The sequence below is a fragment of the Hypanus sabinus genome, unplaced genomic scaffold (assembly GCF_030144855.1).
Source record: "Hypanus sabinus isolate sHypSab1 unplaced genomic scaffold, sHypSab1.hap1 scaffold_883, whole genome shotgun sequence".
Taxonomy (NCBI): Eukaryota; Metazoa; Chordata; class Chondrichthyes; order Myliobatiformes; family Dasyatidae; genus Hypanus; species Hypanus sabinus.
This window is the reverse complement of record NW_026781736.1, coordinates 73,002-92,391: the sequence shown is the minus strand read 5'-3', so window position 1 is coordinate 92,391 and position 19,390 is coordinate 73,002.

Sequence of the window (19,390 nt, the reverse complement as noted above, 5' to 3'; positions counted from 1 at the left end):
TTTCACTCCCCCCCACCCCCGCTCTCCGTGCACTGACCCACACCACTGAATGCACGCACTATCAGATCAGAGAGCAGTAGCAGGCAGCTCGGCCCATCGCCCAGTGCCGTTCACTCCCCCCCACCCCCGCTCTCCGTGCACTGACCCACACCACTGAATGCACGCACTATCAGATCAGAGAGCAGTAGCAGGCCGCTCGGCCCATCACCCAGTGCCGTTCACTCCCCCCCACCCCCGCTCTCCGTGCACTGACCCACACCACTGAATGCACGCACTATCAGATCAGAGAGCAGTAGCAGGCAGCTCGGCCCATCGCCCAGTGCCGTTCACTCCCCCCACCCCCGCTCTCCGTGCACTGACCCACACCACTGAATGCACGCACTATCAGATCAGAGAGCAGCAGCGGGCCGCTCGGCCCATCAATCTTTCAACACGATCATGGCTGAGCGACCCAGGGCCGTTGTCTCCTGGGGACGTGGTTTATTTTAGTTCCTTCCCCTTTCATTCTTTTAAACTCCGGAGAATATTGTGGGAACCCTCTGCACTCTTGTGATAGCGCTGCCTCTCAGCCTGAAGAGCAGCCGCAATAACCTCATCTCAATTGAAGACTGCCCATCATTTCCAAACAGTGGGCCCAGAACTGTGCTGAGTGCTCCAGGCGTGGCCTCACCCTCTGCAAGTCTATCATTACATCCCGCTTCCTGAACTTCAACGGTCTTGCAGTGAACACCAGTCCGCTAATTGCCCTCGTGGGCAGCGGCAGGTCAAGCATTGAAAGGAGCGGAGGTCTTCTGCTGTGATGCACCGCTGTTGTTCTGCCAGCGGGCGGCGCTCTGGTCCACGGAGTTGGATTGCCATGATCACGTGATAGAGACAAAGCTACACAGAAAACCGACAGCAGAATACAGGGCCTTCGGCCCACAACGGTCACTACCTTAGAAATTATTAGCCTTACCTATATTTCTATTTTTCTAAGCTCCACGTACCTATCAAAAAGTGTCATAAAAGTCCCGATTTTATCCGCGTCCAACACCGTTACCGGCTGCCCATTCTACGCACTCACTACTCTCTGACTAAAAAAATTACCCTGACATCCCCTCTGTACCTCCTCCCTAAAACCTTAAACCTGTGCCCACTTGTGGCAGCCATTTCAGCCCAGGGAAATGCCTCTGACTGTCCCCACGATCAATGCCTCTCATTATCTTGTACACCTCTATCAGGTCACCTCTCACCTTCCGTCGCTCCAAGGAGAAAGGACCGAGTTCACTCAACCTATTCTCATAAGGCATGCTCCCCAATCCAGGCAACATCCTCATAAATCTCCGCTGCACCCTCTCTATGGTTTCCACGTTCTTCCTGTAGTGAGGCGACCAGAACTGAGCACAGTACTCCAAGTGGGGTCTGACCAGGGTCCTGTATAGCCGCAACATTACCCCTCAGCTCCTAAATTCAATCATACGATTTATGCAACAGACGGTACGCTTTCTTAACCACGGAGGCAACCTGCGCAGTTGCTTTGAGCGTCCAGTGGACGCTGACCCCAAGATCCCGCTAATCCTCCACACTGCCAAGAGCCTTACCAGTAATGCTATATTCATATTTGACCTACCAAAACGAACCACTTCACACTGACCTTAGTTGAACTCAATCTGCCACTTCCTGCCCTGTTTTGCGTCCAATCATTGTCCCGCTGCAACCTCTGACAGCCCTCCATACTATCCATAACACCTCCAACCTTTGTGTCATCAGCAAAATTAATGACCAATCTCTCCACTTCCTCATGCAGGTCATGTATAATAATCACGAAGAGTGTGGTTCCCAGAACAGATCTCTGAGGCACTCCAGTGGTGACCGACCTCCATGCAGGATATGACCCCTCTAAAACCAATGTTTGCCTTCTGTGGGCAAGGCAGTTCTGTATCAACAAAGCAATGTCCCCTTGGATCCCGTGCCTTCTTACTTTCTCAATAAGCCTTGCATGGGGTACGTTATCAAATGTCTTGCTGAAATCCATATACACAGGATCTACTGCTCTACTTTCATCAACGTGTTTAGTCACATCCTCAAAAAAATTAATCAGTCTTGTAAGGCACGACCTGCCCTTGAGAAAGCCATGCTGACTATTCCTAATCATATTATACTTATCCAAATGTTCATAAATCCTGACTCTCAGGATATTCTCCATCAACCTACCAACCACAGAGGTAAGACTCACTGGTCTATAATTTCCTGGGCTTTCTCTGAACTCTTTCTTGAATAGAGGAACAACATCTGCAACCCTCCAATCCTCCGGAACCTCTCCCGTCCTCATTGATGAGACAAAGATCATCGCCAGAGGCTCAGCAATCTCCCTCCTCGCCTCCCACTGTAGCCTGGGGTACATCTCATTCTCTCCCGGCGACTTATCCGACTTAATGCCTTCCAAAAGCTCCAGCACATCCTCTTTCATAATATCTGCACGCAGAAGTTTTTCAGTCTGCTGCAAGTCATCACTATAATCAACATGATCCTTTCCCATAGTGAATACTGAAACAAAGAATTCATTAAGTACGTCTGTTATTTCTTCCAGTCCCATACACACTTTCCCAATGTCACAATTGATAGGTCCTATTCTTTTACATCTCATCCTCTTGCTCTTCACATACCTGTAGAATGTCTTGGTGTTTTACGCAATGCTGCCCGCCAACGAACCAGAATTGTTTAGAGAGCTTAAGGTTAAAGCAACCTTAGGGGTGAGTGATCACAATTCGGATTCATTCAGAAATTTGAGAAGGAGAACCTGAAGTGAGATGAGTCAGTACTACAGTGGAGTTAGGGGGAATTACAAAGCCATGAGAAGTATTGGGCCAGAATTGATCGGAAAAGAACACTGGCAGGGGTGACGGCAGAGCAGCAATGGCAGGATTATCCGGGAGCAACTCGGAAGGCACAGGGTATATACATGCCAAAGAGGAAGAATTATTCTAAAGGAAAGGTGACAGAAACGTAGACAACAAGAGACGTCAAAGGCAGCACACAAAAGAAACAGCGGGCATATAATAGAGCCAAATTAATGGGCCGTCAGATTATTCGGAAAACTTTTAAAACTTAACAGAAGGCAACTGAAAAGGTCATTACTTATGGTAAAGGTGGAATGCGAAATTACGTCAGTCAATAAAATTAACCAGGATGCTAAAAGTTTCTTCAGATGCATAAAGTGTAAAAGAGCGGTGAGAGAGGATATCGGACCGCAGGAAAAAGATGCTGAAGCGGTAGCAATGGGGGACAAGGAAATAGCGGAAGTGAGAAGTGAGAAATTGTTTTGCGATGTTTTACATTGTGGAAGACACCGGCGGTTTGGTGGAAGTTCCAGGTGTCTGGGATCATGAAATGAGTGGTCACCTTTAGAAGTGAGAGGTTCCTAGAAACCTGAAGGTCTGAAGGGAGGCTCGCCACCTGGACCAGATGGTGACACCGCAGGTTTCTGAAAGAGGTGGCCGGAGAGATTGTGGAGGCATTCTTATCAAGAATCTCTGGGTCAGCTCTCCAGACTTCAGGAAGGGAGAGAGGCAGAAGAAAGCAACTTCTTGGCCAGATAGTCTAAACTCAGTGGTGGGGAAGTTGTTGGCGTCCATTATTAAGGATGAGATCTCAGGTTACCTGGAGACACATGGTGAAATATGCTTTAGTCAGCATGATTTCTTCAGGGGAAAATCTTGCCTGTCAAATCTGTTGGGGTTCTTTGATGAAACAACAAGCGGAAGAGTCAGAAGTGAATCGGCTGATGTTTTGTTTTGGGGAATTAGAGAGACTGCACCACTACTCAGACAGATTATGAGAATTGGCAAAGAAATGGCATCTAGAATACAGGGTCATAAAATGTAGACGAATTGAACGGGTTGACTATAAATGGAGAGAAAATACCCGCCAAATGAGAAGCAAACGGACGATGTTGCCGCCTAGTGAGATGTCAAGCTATATTGTGTTAGACAGCAGATTTCTGCAACATCCATGGACACAGGGTCTCAGACTATATTTTTCTGTGTGACTTCCATCATGTGTTTATCGTTAACATCTCGGATAAATGGTTTATATGTAGCAGTGAATCTTAATTCAGGTGCGGACAATGACGGTTTAAATGTTTGAAACACTTTCAGTTCTTCTTCATCAATAGCCACAGATTCGGCTGAGCACTGAAAGTCTCTCAGGAGATTGCCAATCATCTAGCCAATTGCTGTTAGAACTGCCACCACTGGTGTTAGCTTGTTAATACATTGATTGACAACAGTTTCACCTTCAATCCTGGGCGTGTTCTCTCTCTTGGTCTGTATTGAAGCAAGCTATGACACGTTTGTCAGTCTTACTGTATTATCGCTGTCCTCCTCACCTGACGCGCTAGGGGTCGCTGTAGTGCCCACGTCATGTCTGGACTGCAATTCCTCTGAGTTCGGATGGTGTCACTGTCTCGGGAGACTGCCCAAGTGCGGGCTGAAATAATTCGGAATTTCGGTCTGGTCCGGCGACGGTGGGGTCCGGGGGGGGGGGGGGTGCGGGGTCGGGTGTATTCTCAGGCTAGAGCTTCAAAGTGGTGTCACTATAAGCGTCACCGGCAGGACCCCGCCCCTTTGAAGTCCCTGCTTAGTTTTCTTTTCATAGTCATTCAGTTTGCTTCGGAGCTCCGCACAGTTCACTTCGATTGAATTGTAATCATAATGTTTGTCTTTCGCTCGTTCGGTGAATGCAGCGACCTGCTCTCTGGGCTCTGTACTGGCTCAATGCTGCTGGTTCTGCAGCGCGTCGTGGGCTTTTGCGCTTCTTTCCCAACCGATCAGTCTCTTCACTCGCCTCTTCATCTGCCCACTGTTGATGAAACTGACCTCACGGTCTTATCTCCAAATTACATATTCCCGGTTCTCACTCACCCTCAGGAATTCTCTGGATTTCAGCCTATTCTTAATAACCTTACAATGGCGGCATTTCTGTCTTCTGCTTTCATTAATTTTTATAAAACTGAGACGATGGTTAGACGGGGTTCTTTTTTTCAATCTTTTTCCGAAAAATATATATTCCATTTGTATGTACTACGATCAGCTTTTATTTTTCTTCAGCTTTATTAATTGTCTACATATTAATCTGTTGATGTTTTGTAACATTATACAGCTGTAGAAGATCATGTACCAATGAAAAGATTCTAAAAATGAAAATGATTTATTCAGGTGGGAGCTCTTAGTACGTTTCACAGATTTGGTTATTGTTTTAATTGGATCGTATTTTTAACTACTTTTATTACGTTTACCGCGATCTCGTAATGTTAATAGCTTGCAACCGAAGTTTAAATAACTTGTCCTGCAACCCAGAGATTCCTCGCGGGTTTCCACGTGTTCTGCCCCATCACATGTACGTGTGAGATCTATAGTGAGATCCATCGGCCAGGAAGGTGGAGTTGCAGCAGTCCCTGGAGAGCGCAGGGCATGCCGGGTCCCAGACCTGATGGTCATCCACTGCAAGCAAGGATGACCACAGTTTCGGACAACTGATCGTATCACTGGACTCGGAGCTGAGACAACCGCCAGTACTATCCAATTGTGCTCTGGACCCACAGCTTGTCGAGTTATTTATTTAAGCATAGGGCCGGGCGGCCCTTCGAGCTGCGCTGCCCAATCGCGGGACAACTTACAGCGACCAATTGACCCACCAACCGGTGGGAGGAAAGCGGCGCAGCCGCCGGGGAATGTACGTACTCCTTGCAGTTAGCGGTAGGAGTTGAAGCCGCGTTGGTTGTGTAGTAAAGAAGCTGTGAAAACCACGGATGCTCACAGGTTATTTCAAATGAGGAAGGCAATTATTACCGCCCGTATAGTTTAGGCGGGGAAATATTCCACACTATCTGTGATTCTTTCAAGTCCTTAAATTTTCACAGTCTCCCTTACTGGACCATGCCAAAGTGCATTCCAATGGCATATGATGCTTTTAATCCAAGGCTCTTTCTAATTTTTTGTAATTTTTTAAAATTGAGTTTCATCATCAAGCAAACATTTCCATAAGATGCATTTCACACATTGTACATATATATCATATAATCATATATGTCACAGATCTCCACAAAGTATTTATCTGAGGTTTACACTCATAGAAACGAGTGGAAATAAAAAACATGCAAAAGGAAAAAACAGAAAACTATGTACAAGTAAGGAGTAATCTTTTTTGTACAATATATTCATTACTGTGTGAGAATAAAATGAGGCATTATGTAGTTAAACTACTTTTCCCAGTATAAATCAAATTGTTCCAGCTTATGATTAACAGATGCTGTTATCTTCTACATTTTGTAAATGTCCATTGTAATTTCCATTCATGTATTTAAAGCTGGGCTCTCCTGTGATAACCATTTCCTAGTAAGAGTCTTCTTACCAGCCACCAACAGTATATTCATTAAATATTTATCTCTTTTCAACTATTCTTGAGGTATATACCCAAAATATATGCTCTTACTCTCTAAGGGTATTTCACATTTAAAGATGTCTTGTAGGGCATTGTGTATCCCCCTCCGATAGTCTTTGATAACAGGGCTGTCCCAAAAAATATGATACTGATTTGCATTTTGATTTCCACAATTTCTATAGCAAACAGGGAGGTTACTATCATAATGGGATTACACATTATTAAGTTTTTCCATCCGAACTCCCTCCATTTCTGTGAACTGGTACACTTCCATTTATATCTCCATGTTATTGTCCATTCATCATCAGATATAATTATCCCTCCTTCCTTCTCCCATTTTGTTTTAATGTATGAAGTAGAATGTGTGTTAACATTTGACAAACCCTTATACATACTTGAAATGATTCTACTACCGTTATCTGAATTATATGCTCTTCTAAGTAGCTCTATCAAGCATGTACAAGCCTTGGTTACATTTTTAAACTTCCTATTAACATATTGTCGCATCTGTAAATACCGATAAAAACCTTGTTTTCTAATAAATCTTTCTCTTTAAGCATTTCAAAACTGAACAGTGTTCCTTCTTTCATTATGTTGCAAAGAACTGTTATTCCTTTATCTGACCAGTCATTAAATCCAGCATCCAGTTTATTTGGCGTAAAATCCGAGTCATACGCACACCATTTAAGAATTGCAATATCTCCATCTAGATTATATTCTTTTATAGTAGTTTTCCAGATTTTAAGATTCAATTTCACCCATAGGTTTTCAATAGTATTTATATACTTCTGCAGGTTGTTATCAGACAAAATTGCTTGTATGGGGATGGCAGTACTCGCTCCTCAATCTTTTTGCATTGAGCGTCACATGACGGGTTGCACCAACATATTACAGCTCTCAACTGTGCTGCAAAATAATAATCTCTAAGAGAAGGTAGGCTCCATCCCACCTTTTCCGTTGCTAATTGCAAAGTTTTGAGACGAACCCGAGGCTTTTTGCCCTGCCAGATAGCATTCATTGAATTGATTTTAATTACTCTCTATTGGTGGGGTCTGAAAGAGATATAACAGTCTGGGCAGTATATTCATTTTAATAGACTCAGTTCTTGAACTGAGACTGAAAAAAGGAATCAGGTTCAATCAAGCCATTTCTTCCTTATTTTTTATATAAAGGCTGATAATTGCATTCTGATAATTTTGCCAAATCTTTTGGCGAAATGATGCCAAAGTATTTGAAAGACTCTGTTTGCCATGCCCAGGGATATCTACTTTCAATTTCTCTTGCTGGGCTATAGTAATATGAAAGTAATTAGGTTTTATCTATGTTGATCTTGTATCTTGATAATTGACCATATTGTACAAAGGACTGCAACAATTAGGTAAAGAGTATGTTGGTTGCCCTAGATAGATCAAAATGTCATCCGTGTAACAAGCCAATTTATGCTCTGTCCCTTTAATAGTAATTCCCCGATATCTTCATTTTGTCTGATGTATTGAGCTAATGGTTCCAGATATAACGCGAAGAGTAGCGGTGACGATGCACAACCCTGTCTCGTGCTGTTTTCTAGGGTAAGACTATTTGATAAATATCCATTGATTTTAATCCTAGCAGTAGGGTTATCATGGAGTGTCTGTATAGTTTTAACAATTGTGTCTTGGAAAACAAATCTATGTAAAACTCTGTAAAGAAAATTCTAATTAACCGAATCAAATGCTTTTCAGCGTCCACGCTTATCACTATTGCTTCGATTTTTTTTGTATGTCATCCATAAAATGAAGTGTCCTTCGTATACTGTCTTGTGTTTGACGTTGTCGGATAAAGCTTGTCTGATCGTCACGTATCAGTACGGTTAGAAACTCCTCTAATCGTTTGGCCATGATGGAGGTAAATAATCTGTAATCCGCATTAAAGTAGATATTGGACTAAATGACCTGCATTCCATTTTATTCTTGCCTTTTTTCGGTATAGCTGAGATTATCGCTTCATTCCAACTGGGTGGCATTTGTGCCTTTTTTATAGCCCAGTTCAGTGTGGGGAGTAAAACAGGAATTAACTCATTTTTAAATCCGTTGTACCACTCTGCCGTATACCCATCTGATCCTGGCGACTGGCTTAACTTAAGCCTACTAATTGCAGTTTTTAAATTCAACTTCAGTTATGTCAGCCGTCATCGTTCTATTTTGTTCTTCGCTTAAAGTGGGTAACTCTATAGAATTCAGGAAGGTGTCCATTTGGGTTATGCTTCCCTCTGGAACTCTGGAATATAGCGGTTTGTAATACCCTTCAAAAGCTTCTTGAATTTCACTTAGCTTTTTTTAAACATTTTTGTTCTTGGATCTCTAATTCTATGAATTGTATTTTCTGCTATCTTTTTTTTTTTCAGTTTCCACGCCAGTAGACTTAGATCGAATTTCATGTATTGTCTGTTTCAGAAACATTATTCTTTTCTTGATTTCTTGCACAGCCAAACTATTAATTTCATTCCTATTTTTAAAGAATTTCCACTAATGTATCCTGTGCCAAATTCAATCTGTGCTTTTTCTCTAATTCCTTCAGCCTATTTTGTAATTCCTCCGATGTTTTATTCCTTATTTTTTTCTCTTATATGGGGATATCGCTGTAATTTTCCGTCTTAAGACAGCCTTTAGAATATCCCATCAATTTAGAGGTGTAACCTCTCCATTATCATTGAACTCTAAGTAGAGACCAATTTCTCTTTTAATTTGTTTCTCAAAGTACGGATCATTGAGTAGACTTGAATTTAGTTTCTAAATAGCATTCTTTGGTTGTAGGTCAAAATCAACAGATAAATATATAGGTGCATTGTCACTTACATCTATTGTTCAAATTACACAGGTGATTATTTTGTCTTTATCTTTTCCAAATGTTATGAAAATCTATTCTGGTATATACAGAATAAGGAGCAGAATAATGAATGTAATCCCTTCTGACGGGGAAAAGGTCCCTCCATATATCAAATAAACCAACATCCTCAAAAAGTGTATTAACTTTTAGACCCGGCCCTAAATTCTAAGATCTCTCCCGCATGCGCAATCACTCGCAGCATGTCGAGAAAGGCGGCTGAGAAAATGAGACCACCGCCGAGAGATTTAATCGTCTCGCAACACTCTCCAAAACAACCTTCCCGGCATTCTCCAATGCCCCCAAAGTCGGGTTCTTTATAAATTTGTCTATTTCCATCTCTTCTGGTTTCCCGTCTGGTTACCTACGCAACCAGATCAGATAATGGACATATACCCCGAATCACTGGCTCCCTATTTGTTAAATAAATCCCGGACGAGCCCCCAATTTGTTACGTGCCCCTTAACTGGGTGTCTAACCAGCAGAGAAGGAAGTATCCGTTGGAATCTGCTGGTACTATTTTCAAATAGTGTTTATTAGTAAGATACACAAATCAATATCAATAATGCAAATATATTGATAATACACGTTAGCAAAACTAAACCTAAAATTGTGGGTATAATAATAATCAATAATAAACAAGCTCTGTCAATGTCTAGTGGATAATGAATTGTCAAATGTCAATATAAGGTTCAGTTCAGTTCACACATGCTGAGGTAGATGTTGGTCGTTGTGTTGTAATTGTTGGAGAGAGAGAGAGAGCAAGATGTAACAACTACAGGCAGGCAAACCTTCCTTTACGTTCTTGATCCGTCGATGTGTTGTGGCCATTCAGGTATCACCCCTCTGTCCTTCAGCTAGATCGTTCTCCTGTGGTGGACTCGTCACTCTGGCATGAGTGGACACACACACAAGCCCCCACCGGCCCTGCTATAAAGCTGTGGGTTAAACTGACCGATCCTTTGTTCGGTCTCCGATGCCCCACACCTTCACGTGGATTCCAACACTCAAGCAGCGCTCAATAGTTTTTCTCCTGGTGTGCCTGAGGGGTGTCTCCCCAGAACTCACTTTTATCCTTACTCACGTGGTCTCAGTTGTCCATCAATTTTGAATGACTGTGTCCATCAAACCAGCCCACTGCGGCAGTCCACTGAGGAATTTTAATGAACAGGATGGTACAAGGTGAACAACACTCTCAGAACCCGTAAGTTTTTCAGAAGTCATAATATGGTAGATCAACAAGTTCACTCCCCTGCTTTATCTCTCTTATCTGTAGCAGATGTTCCAATTTTAGCATGTTTTCTCTTACATCTCTCTCTCTCTCATTAGCAGGATAGCAACAGTAACGGTTTGTGATTCTCCAAGGGGGTGGGGTCATGGGCAACTCTGCACCCTTCTGCCCATCAGAGCTGTTCATTCTTCGTAACTCTGGCGTCCACATCTGACATAGGGAGTGTGTTTATAATCCATCTGCACCGAGTATAGGACGGGTATATTCCAGTATGACGAAATGACAAGATTGGCAGCGTCAGAGAACCTAAAATATCGTGAGAAGTGATGAATTTAGTCAATCAGGAAAAGGAAAAGTATGTAAAGCTCAGGAAGGTCAAATCAAACAGAGCCGTCGAGAATGTGTGTGAGGTCCTTAATGAGTAACTCACATCAGTATTTACCAAGGAGAAAGACAAGGAGGATAGGGAGATCAGTGCGGAGAGTACAAGTATACACAGGCATTTTGAAGTAAGGGAGGAGACAGTGTTGGGTCTCTTAGAGCGCATTAAGGCGTATACGTCTCCAGGCCCTGATGGGATATACCCCAAGTTACAAAGAGTGGCAAGTGAAGAGATTGCTGGGCCCTTGAGCAATATACTTGTGACCAGCCTAGCCACAAGCAAACTCCGGGAGAACTGGCTAGTACCTCATCTTGATCCGTCATTCAAGACGTGATACAGGGAATAATCCTGATGAACATTGAAACTGCCGAGAGACAGTCGGCTATGAACCAAGTGCTGATAAATGGGACCAGTGTAGACAGTGAGTGGATGGTCAGAACAGTTAAGGACAGCCAAAGGCTGTTCCCATGCTGTGTGATCCACCGCTCCGAACACGCTGAATTAAAGATGGTGGCACCACAAGGCATTGATTTCAAAACTCCACATCCCATTCCAATTTGAAATAAACCAGACTGAACTGAATCCCTTTGTCACCACTGCGAATATCTGTTTCTGTCAAGGTAATATACAGTTCGGACACTTCAGCTAAACAACTGGCAATTGATGAAGTTCCTGTGTCTACTTCGATTAATGTTGCTTCCTTACAGCAAAACTAACCCTCTCGCTGGGTCAGAATCAGTGATTAAACCTGTCCCAAACACTATGATTTCACCTGCATATTACTTGCAAATTGTAACTTGAACCATCTCACTGAGGGTCTGATGGAGACACAACCCCTGCCCTCAACACATGAGATCACATCTACCCTGCTTCTGTCATTTCCAATTCCCTCAGATGGTTTTCCGATTCACCCTGAAGGTTATGGTACATTCAACTCGTTCTCAGAGCTGACAAACCGTGTCTTCCCAAAGCCTCTTCCACCTCTTTCCTCCACCTCCAGGGAAGCTGCATTTCCGTAAGACCAGAAGACCTCCTTCCAATCAGGCACTGATTCATCAATGCTGGAATCTTTCCTGTGATACCATGGGCTCCTAGCTTGCTTAGCAGCCTCAAGTGTGGCACCTTGTCACAGGCCTTTCGAAAATCCAAGTACACAACATCAACGTAGTCACCTCTCTCTGTCCTGCTTGTTCTTTCTTCAAATAAAAATAGCCGAACATCCTGCTACTAATTCAATAAGCCAGCAACAACCTCCGACAAATAAGAGACCCCGTGAATTTAATGTTTCGAGTTTTTCCATCGTTCACTGATTGATGTATGTGCAAAGTAAATGCGATGTCAGGCAAATTCAGCAGCGGGAAATGGTCTCAAATGCAAATGATGGCGCTGCGATCCTGCAATTTGCTTCCAGTAAGTGAAAAATACACTGAAGGAGAAGGGCATCCATATCTTGCTGTCGACTTTGACCCGTAGTTATCTCTGGGAGATAGCAATCTCGCCACAGTCTCTCCCCATTGCTCATTACCCGAAGTTTACAACTGCGGGCAACTGTTAAAGATGGATTTTAAATTGGCCAACTTAAAATCAGTGCAAGCCCAGGCTAAGGGGGCACAATTAAATCTGTAGAAAGGGAATGTCCGCTGATCAAAAGAGAACATTATTCCAAATGCATAATATTCCATCAAAGTGAAGAGCGCCCTTGCTTCTGCTCACTCTGTGCAATAAACCCACAGCGATCTTTGCCCTGAGCTGTCGCTGGAGTTTATAATCTGACAATAAACTGCTCCCAAGGTGAACAATAACTCAAAGCGACGGCACCAGCCGAACGGAACCAGGATGCGGGTTATGATTCCTCTCTGGAGGTGGTAAAATGTCGCGCACTGAAGTATTAATTCTAGTTCGGACCACAAGTTTGAAAGACTCATTCAAGCAAGGTGAGTCTTTGTGTGGTTTAACACAAGCGTTGTGGAACAAGGTGTAGCGTTACATGCTGAATAGACTGAAGTTCAGGTTTATGAGCGTGTTATCAACTGAACATTGCTCAGGGTGTGTTCACTTACTGTTAGTGACATAAAATTCAGATACTCGGATTCACTGAAACCAGACCCAGGAGTCCAGCAGCAGGTAGGAACAGGGACTGTATTCGGGAATGTTAAGGTGTTTTAATAATCCTACTTGTAACGGCAGTACTTCTAATATTTCTACCATATCGATATTACCATTGAAATCGCGCGGCTTTACGGATCTGCGATCTCGATTATTCTGCATGTGTTTTTTCAGCGAAGACGAGGTAGATCTGACGGTAATATTTATATAAAAAATAATGTGATAATTCTTACTGGCCGTAGACCAAAATAGCAAATACTACACTCAGTGGGCGCTTTACCATGTACCTCCTGTACCTAATAATGTGGCCACTGAGTGCATGTCCTGGAGCATCTGCTGCTGTCACCCGTTCTCTTCAATGCTGACCTCTACTCTGTGTTCTCTGGAACACGATAAAGACGGGGAGTTGATTGCATTCGCTGTCATTTAGATGAATGTGAGGAGATTTCATCCGCTGGTGGTTACATAAATGAATTAAGCTGATGCTGGAGACGTCGAACATCACCTGGATTCCGAACAGGAATGTGGGGAACATGTTTGCTGCTGTAAGGGGAAACTGTTTCTTTTCCCACTGAGGTGGAACTAGTGTCACTTTTCCTCAAAGGAAAAGAGAAGAAGAGTTTTCTGTCAATGTGGTTAATTCGGCAGCTCACAGATCCTTGACAGGCAACGGAGTGAAGTGTTGCAGCCGGTCGCAGGGATGTGTCACTGAGATCATGGTCCAGTGTGATCATAGAGAATGGCGGAACAGGACTGAGGGGACGAATGTCCTGTTACTACATCAATAGACCAGTAGCACATTCTGACAAATAAGAGACCCAGTGTATTTAACAATTGATGTTTTTCCTTCGATCTCAGACGAGGAACGGTAGATGTATTTGTAAAATAAGTCCAATGCCTGCCAAATTGGCCGGCGGGATATGATCATAATTTCATATAATTCTACTTTGCCATGGTAACTTGTTTCCAGTAAGTGAGCAATAATCTGAAGGAGAAGGGCGTTCTTATCTCGCTGTTGACTTTGACCGGTTGTTATCTCTGGGAGATGGTTATCTCGGTACAGTTGCTCCACAATCGGCCCATTACTGTAATGGACCAACTGTGGACTTCTGTTAAAACTGGTTCTTTCTGAACAGGCTGACCTTCAAGTCAGCTCCAGGCAGCTGGGGCAGACTTAGGGAATGTCCTGTGTTCAAAAATAAACCAAATATAAAAATGACTCCAAACGCATAATATTTTACAATCCCCCTTCCTTCTGCTCTCTCTGTGCAATAAACCCACAGCGATCTTTGTCCTGAGCTGTACCTGGAGTTTATAACCCGACAATAAACTGCTCCCAAGGCGAACAATAAATCAAAGGGACGACACCAACAGAACCGAACCAGGATACGGGTAGTGCCTGGAGCAGATCAAATTTTTGAGAGGAATGTAATCATTGCATCGGGCAGTGAAGTCGTACTTTTGGCTCGAGCCACATGTTAGAAACGAGTTTTTGCGTTTTTCACGGCAAGCGTTGTGGAGCGAGGTGCGGTGTTACATGCTGAATAGACTGAAGTTCAGGTTTATGAGCGTGTTATCGACTGAACATTGCTCAGGGTGTGTTCACTTACTGTTAGGGACAGAAAATTCAGATGCTCGGATTCACAGAAACCAGACTCAGGAGTCCAGCACCAGGTGAGAACAGGGACTGTACTGGGCTGTGTTATGGTGTTTCAATAAGCCCACTTGTCACGGCAAGTATTTCTAGTTTTTCTACCGTATCAATACCATCAGTTGTTGTTCCAGGGGAAGCTGAAACAGGTGAAGACAGATGAGGTTATTTTTATGAGGTGGAACAATTTTCAATGGAAATGAGGAGCAGAGTTTTGTTTTTTCCATGTTTTAACTTCCGCAGGGCAGAGATTCTGGACAGGCAAGGGAGTGAAGTGTTACAGGCGGTCGCAGGGACGTGTCTCTGAGTTCTTAGTCCAGCTGTGATCATAGAGAATGGCGGAACAGGATGAGGGAGTGAATGTCCTTTTACTAATTCCACACTCTATGTGGTGTAACTTGTGTGTGTTTGGAATTCTCTTCCTCAAAGGAAACGAGAAGCAGGGATTATTTTCAGTGAGCTTAATTCCGCAGCAGAGAGATTCTTGACAGGCAAGGGAGAGTGATGTTGCAGACTGTCGCAGGGATGAGTCGCTGAGATCACAGTCCCCTGTGATCATAGAGAATGACGGAACAGGACTGAGGGGGCGAATGCCCTGTCACTAATTCAACATACCAGCAGCACACTCTGACAGAGAAGAAACGCAGTGAAATTAATGTTTTTACCCATCGTCCTCTGACGAGGAACGGTACAAGCTCTTGTAAAATAAACGCGAAGCTGGTGGATGTATGTGCGAAGTAAACGGGTTGCCAGACAAATTCGCCAGCGAGATATGATGATAATTTCATTTGATTGCTACTCTGATGTGGTAACTTGTTCCCAGTAAGTGAGCAATAAGCTGAAGGAGAAGGCCGTCCATATCTCGCTGTTGACTTTGACCGGTAGTTATCTCTGGGAGATGGTTATCTCGGGACAGCTGCTCTCCAGTCGGCCCATTACTGCAATGGTCCAACTGCGGACAACTGTTAAAGATGGCTCGTTATAAACGGGGTGACCTTGAAGTCTGCTCCAGGCAGAGGGGGCACAGTTAAATCTGGAGAAAAGGAATGCCTACTGTTCATGAGGGAACATTATTCCAAATACATAATATTCCATCAGAGTTGAGAGCGCCCTTCCTTCTGCTGTCTCAGTGCAATAAACCCACAGTGATCTTTGCCCTGAGCTGTCGCTGGAGTTTATAATCTGACAATAAACTGGTCCTAACTGGTACAATAAATTGAAGTGACGACGCCAACCCAACCGGACCAGGATGCGGGTTGTGATTCCTCTCCAGAGCAGATCAAGTGTTCTGGAGAGAGGAAATTACTGCCCCGCTTGCACTGTAGTATTAATTCTGGTTAAAAGTGACATTGTTCATGGAAATAAAGCTTTTATGTGGTTTAACACAACCATTGTGGAACAAGGTGTGGCGTTACATGCTGAATAGACTGAAGTTCAGGTTTATGAGCGTGTTATCAACTGAACATTGCTCAGGGTGTGTTCACGTACTTGCAGGGACATAAACCTCAGATGTTCGGATTCGCTGGAAACAGAATCAGGAGTCCAGCACCAGGTAAGGACAGGTTCAGATGGGAAATGCTATGGTGCTTTATTACGCCCACTGGTCGCCCAGACAAGGAGGATAGGGAGACCAGTGCGGAGAGTACAAGTATACACAGGCATTTTAACGTAAGGGAGGAGACAGTCTTGGGTCTCTTAGAGTGCATTAAGACGTAAAAGTCTGCAGGCCCTGATGGGATATACCACTCGTTACAGAGAGAGGCAAGTGAAGAGATTGCTGGGGCCTTGACCAATATACTTGTGACCAGCCTAGCCACAAGCAAACTCCGGGAGAACTGGCTAGTACTTCATATTGATCCGTCATTCAAGACGTGATCCAGGGAATAATCCTGATGAACATTGAAACTGCCGAGATACAGTCGGATATGAGCCAAGTACTGATCAATGGGACCAGTGTAGACAGTGAGTGGATGGTCAGAACAGGTAAGGCCGGCCAAAGGCTGTTCCCGTGCTGTGTGACCCCCCACTCCGAACACGCTGAATTAAAGATGGTGGCACCACAAGGCATTGATTTCAAAACTCCACACACCTCTCCAACGTGAAATAAACCAGACTGAATCCCTTTGTCACCACTGCGAATATCTGTTTCTGTCAAGGTAACATACAGATTGGACACGTCTGCTAAACAACTGGCAATTGACGACGTTCCTTTGCCTTCATCGATTAATGTTGCTTCCTTGCAGCAAAACTAACCCTCTGACTGAGTCAGAATCAGTGATTTAAACCTGTCCCAAAATTCAGATGTTCAGACCTGGAGTCCAGCACCAGGTCTGGACAGGGTCATAGTGGAAATGCTATGGTGCTTTATTACGCCCACTGGTCGCCCTCGCAATGCTATTGTTTCTGTCAGTTCAATATTGTCCTTAGGGTTGCGTGGATTAACGAATATGTGTGTTTTATTCTGTTTGTGTGTTTTTTGTTTTTACAAATACTTTATATATCTGGCAGTGATATTTAGGATATAAATTCCTATAATAAATCTCACTGACAGTTGATAAAAGTATGGAAGTCTACACTCAGGGGGCCAGCTTTTATGTACCCCTGTTCCTAATGATGTGACACTGAGTGAATGCTCGGGTTTACTGCGGCTGCACCCCGTCCACATTCTATGTTCGGTGCTCAGTGACGCTCTCTTGCACTCCGCTGTTGGAGTGCGTGGTTATTTGAGTTCTTGCCGCTTTCCTGTCGGATTTAATCAGTCTTCCCAATCTCACTGAGTTCTCCCATTAACACGGCCTTTAGAACCGCTGTTCACTGGAGTTTCCTTTGGTTTGATTCCGGACCATTCTCAGTAAACCAAGAGATTTATACTTGAGAATCTAAGCTGCTGATCAGTTTCCGTAACACTCAGACCTCCCGGTCTGGCACCAGCGATCATTCCCCGGTCAACGTCACTTACATCACATTTATTTCCTCTTCAGATGTTTGGCCTGAATAACAACTGAACCCGTTGACCGTATCTGCATGTGTTTGTGCTTTGAGTTGCAAGCAGATGATTAAGAGATTCGCATTAATGAGCTGGTATACTCTTGTACCTACCGAAGAGGCCATTTAGTGCATTTCCCATTTAGGCAAACCCTCACCCATCTCGAATATGAACACGGATGAGATCAGGGCCTGATGGTTGACGATTTGCATGTTTCTAACAACAGGCTGTCTCAGGCAAGGCAGTGGACAAAACACAATTATAAGGTGGGGATAATCTGGAGAGAGAGAGACCCGTCACTGTTCCCTCTAAACTGCGCGTCTGCATAACCAAAATGCTCCCGCGAACGGAGCCTTTGTTGTAGCGCAGATGGAATTAAACACTGTCGGATAAACGTTTATGAAACCTGATTTTTTTTTTCTTTTTGTACTGCATTTTTATCCTATACTTTATTTAGTAATTAAAATCAAAAGAATGTTTGTTTTTTTCTCGTCTGTCTTCATCCTAAAATATTCATAGATGAATTTTACAAAAGAGGACACAACAACGATGCTGTGCTTTTTTCAGGCTGTGTGAAAATTCCCGGCTCAGAGCAATGGTTAATCCACGCAGCTGCAAAAATAGTAATTAGAGGGAACATTGGAGACGAAGCATGTTGCATTCTATGCATATTAATCACTATTGAATATTGTACATTATCGTGCTTTCTGTTATAGAGGAGATGTTAAAAGTCAATAGAGTGGACAAAACAGTTTCACCGGGAACCTCTCTGGTATCCAGGAAATAATAATGAATAACGCAAGAAAAATTATTAATCATTTCGCCTTGCCCGTGGGAGCGTACTGTGAGGCAATGTTGCTCAGCTGCTTAACAATATAGAACTAATTCTGAGCAGCGAACAACTAGACGGTCAATTTACTATAAATTCAAGAGCTTTTCGTTTTCGTCTCTCGAAATATGACTATTAATGCCCCGATAATCACTTTTACTACATTTTCAGAACACTGTGTGTAGTACAACCCCCATTATAGGTATGAGCAAGGATGAGATCTGGGCCAAATTGCGCAATTAAGCTTTCAACATATCACGCATCATCCTGGATAATCCCAGTTCTGATACTGGGTCTTCCACAGATGCAATCTGCTGTACCGAGTTTCCAGCACTTTATAAGAGGACGCAGGAATATGGCATTGGGGCGAAAAAAAATCAACCATGATTGAATGATGGAGGAGACTCGATGGACTGAATCACTTCATTCTGCTCTGATATCTTATCATGACTGAATGATGAGTCCTTCGTATCCCGTATCAGGATTTGTGACGTGTGAGGGACAATTAATGATTTGTTCAATGAGATCTTTTTATTTGTCTTCAGCGTTTAAATTTCTGTGAGATTCGCTTTTGAAAAAAATGAGCAGAAATATCGTTTCTCCTTTGTATTGTTAATGTGCTTCATTCTCTGGTTAAAGTTAGACCTGCGGTGAGAGATTTATTGGAAGAAAAGCCCACAGCTGGAAAGAAGCCACGACTGAGAACGAGGGAACAGCGACAAGTGAACCAGCCCGAGGACTGAGAGTACCAACTGAAGAGAAAAAGAGTTTTCATTGATTCAGTCAGGAGAAAGTCTGGTGAGTCTCATTCACTCGAACACTGGTCCTGTAAATATTACATATCTTTACAAAGGAAGGTACGAAATAGGTGGAATGCCTTGGTCAGACCAAGTTGCAATCACTCCAGGTCTGGTAATGTGCTT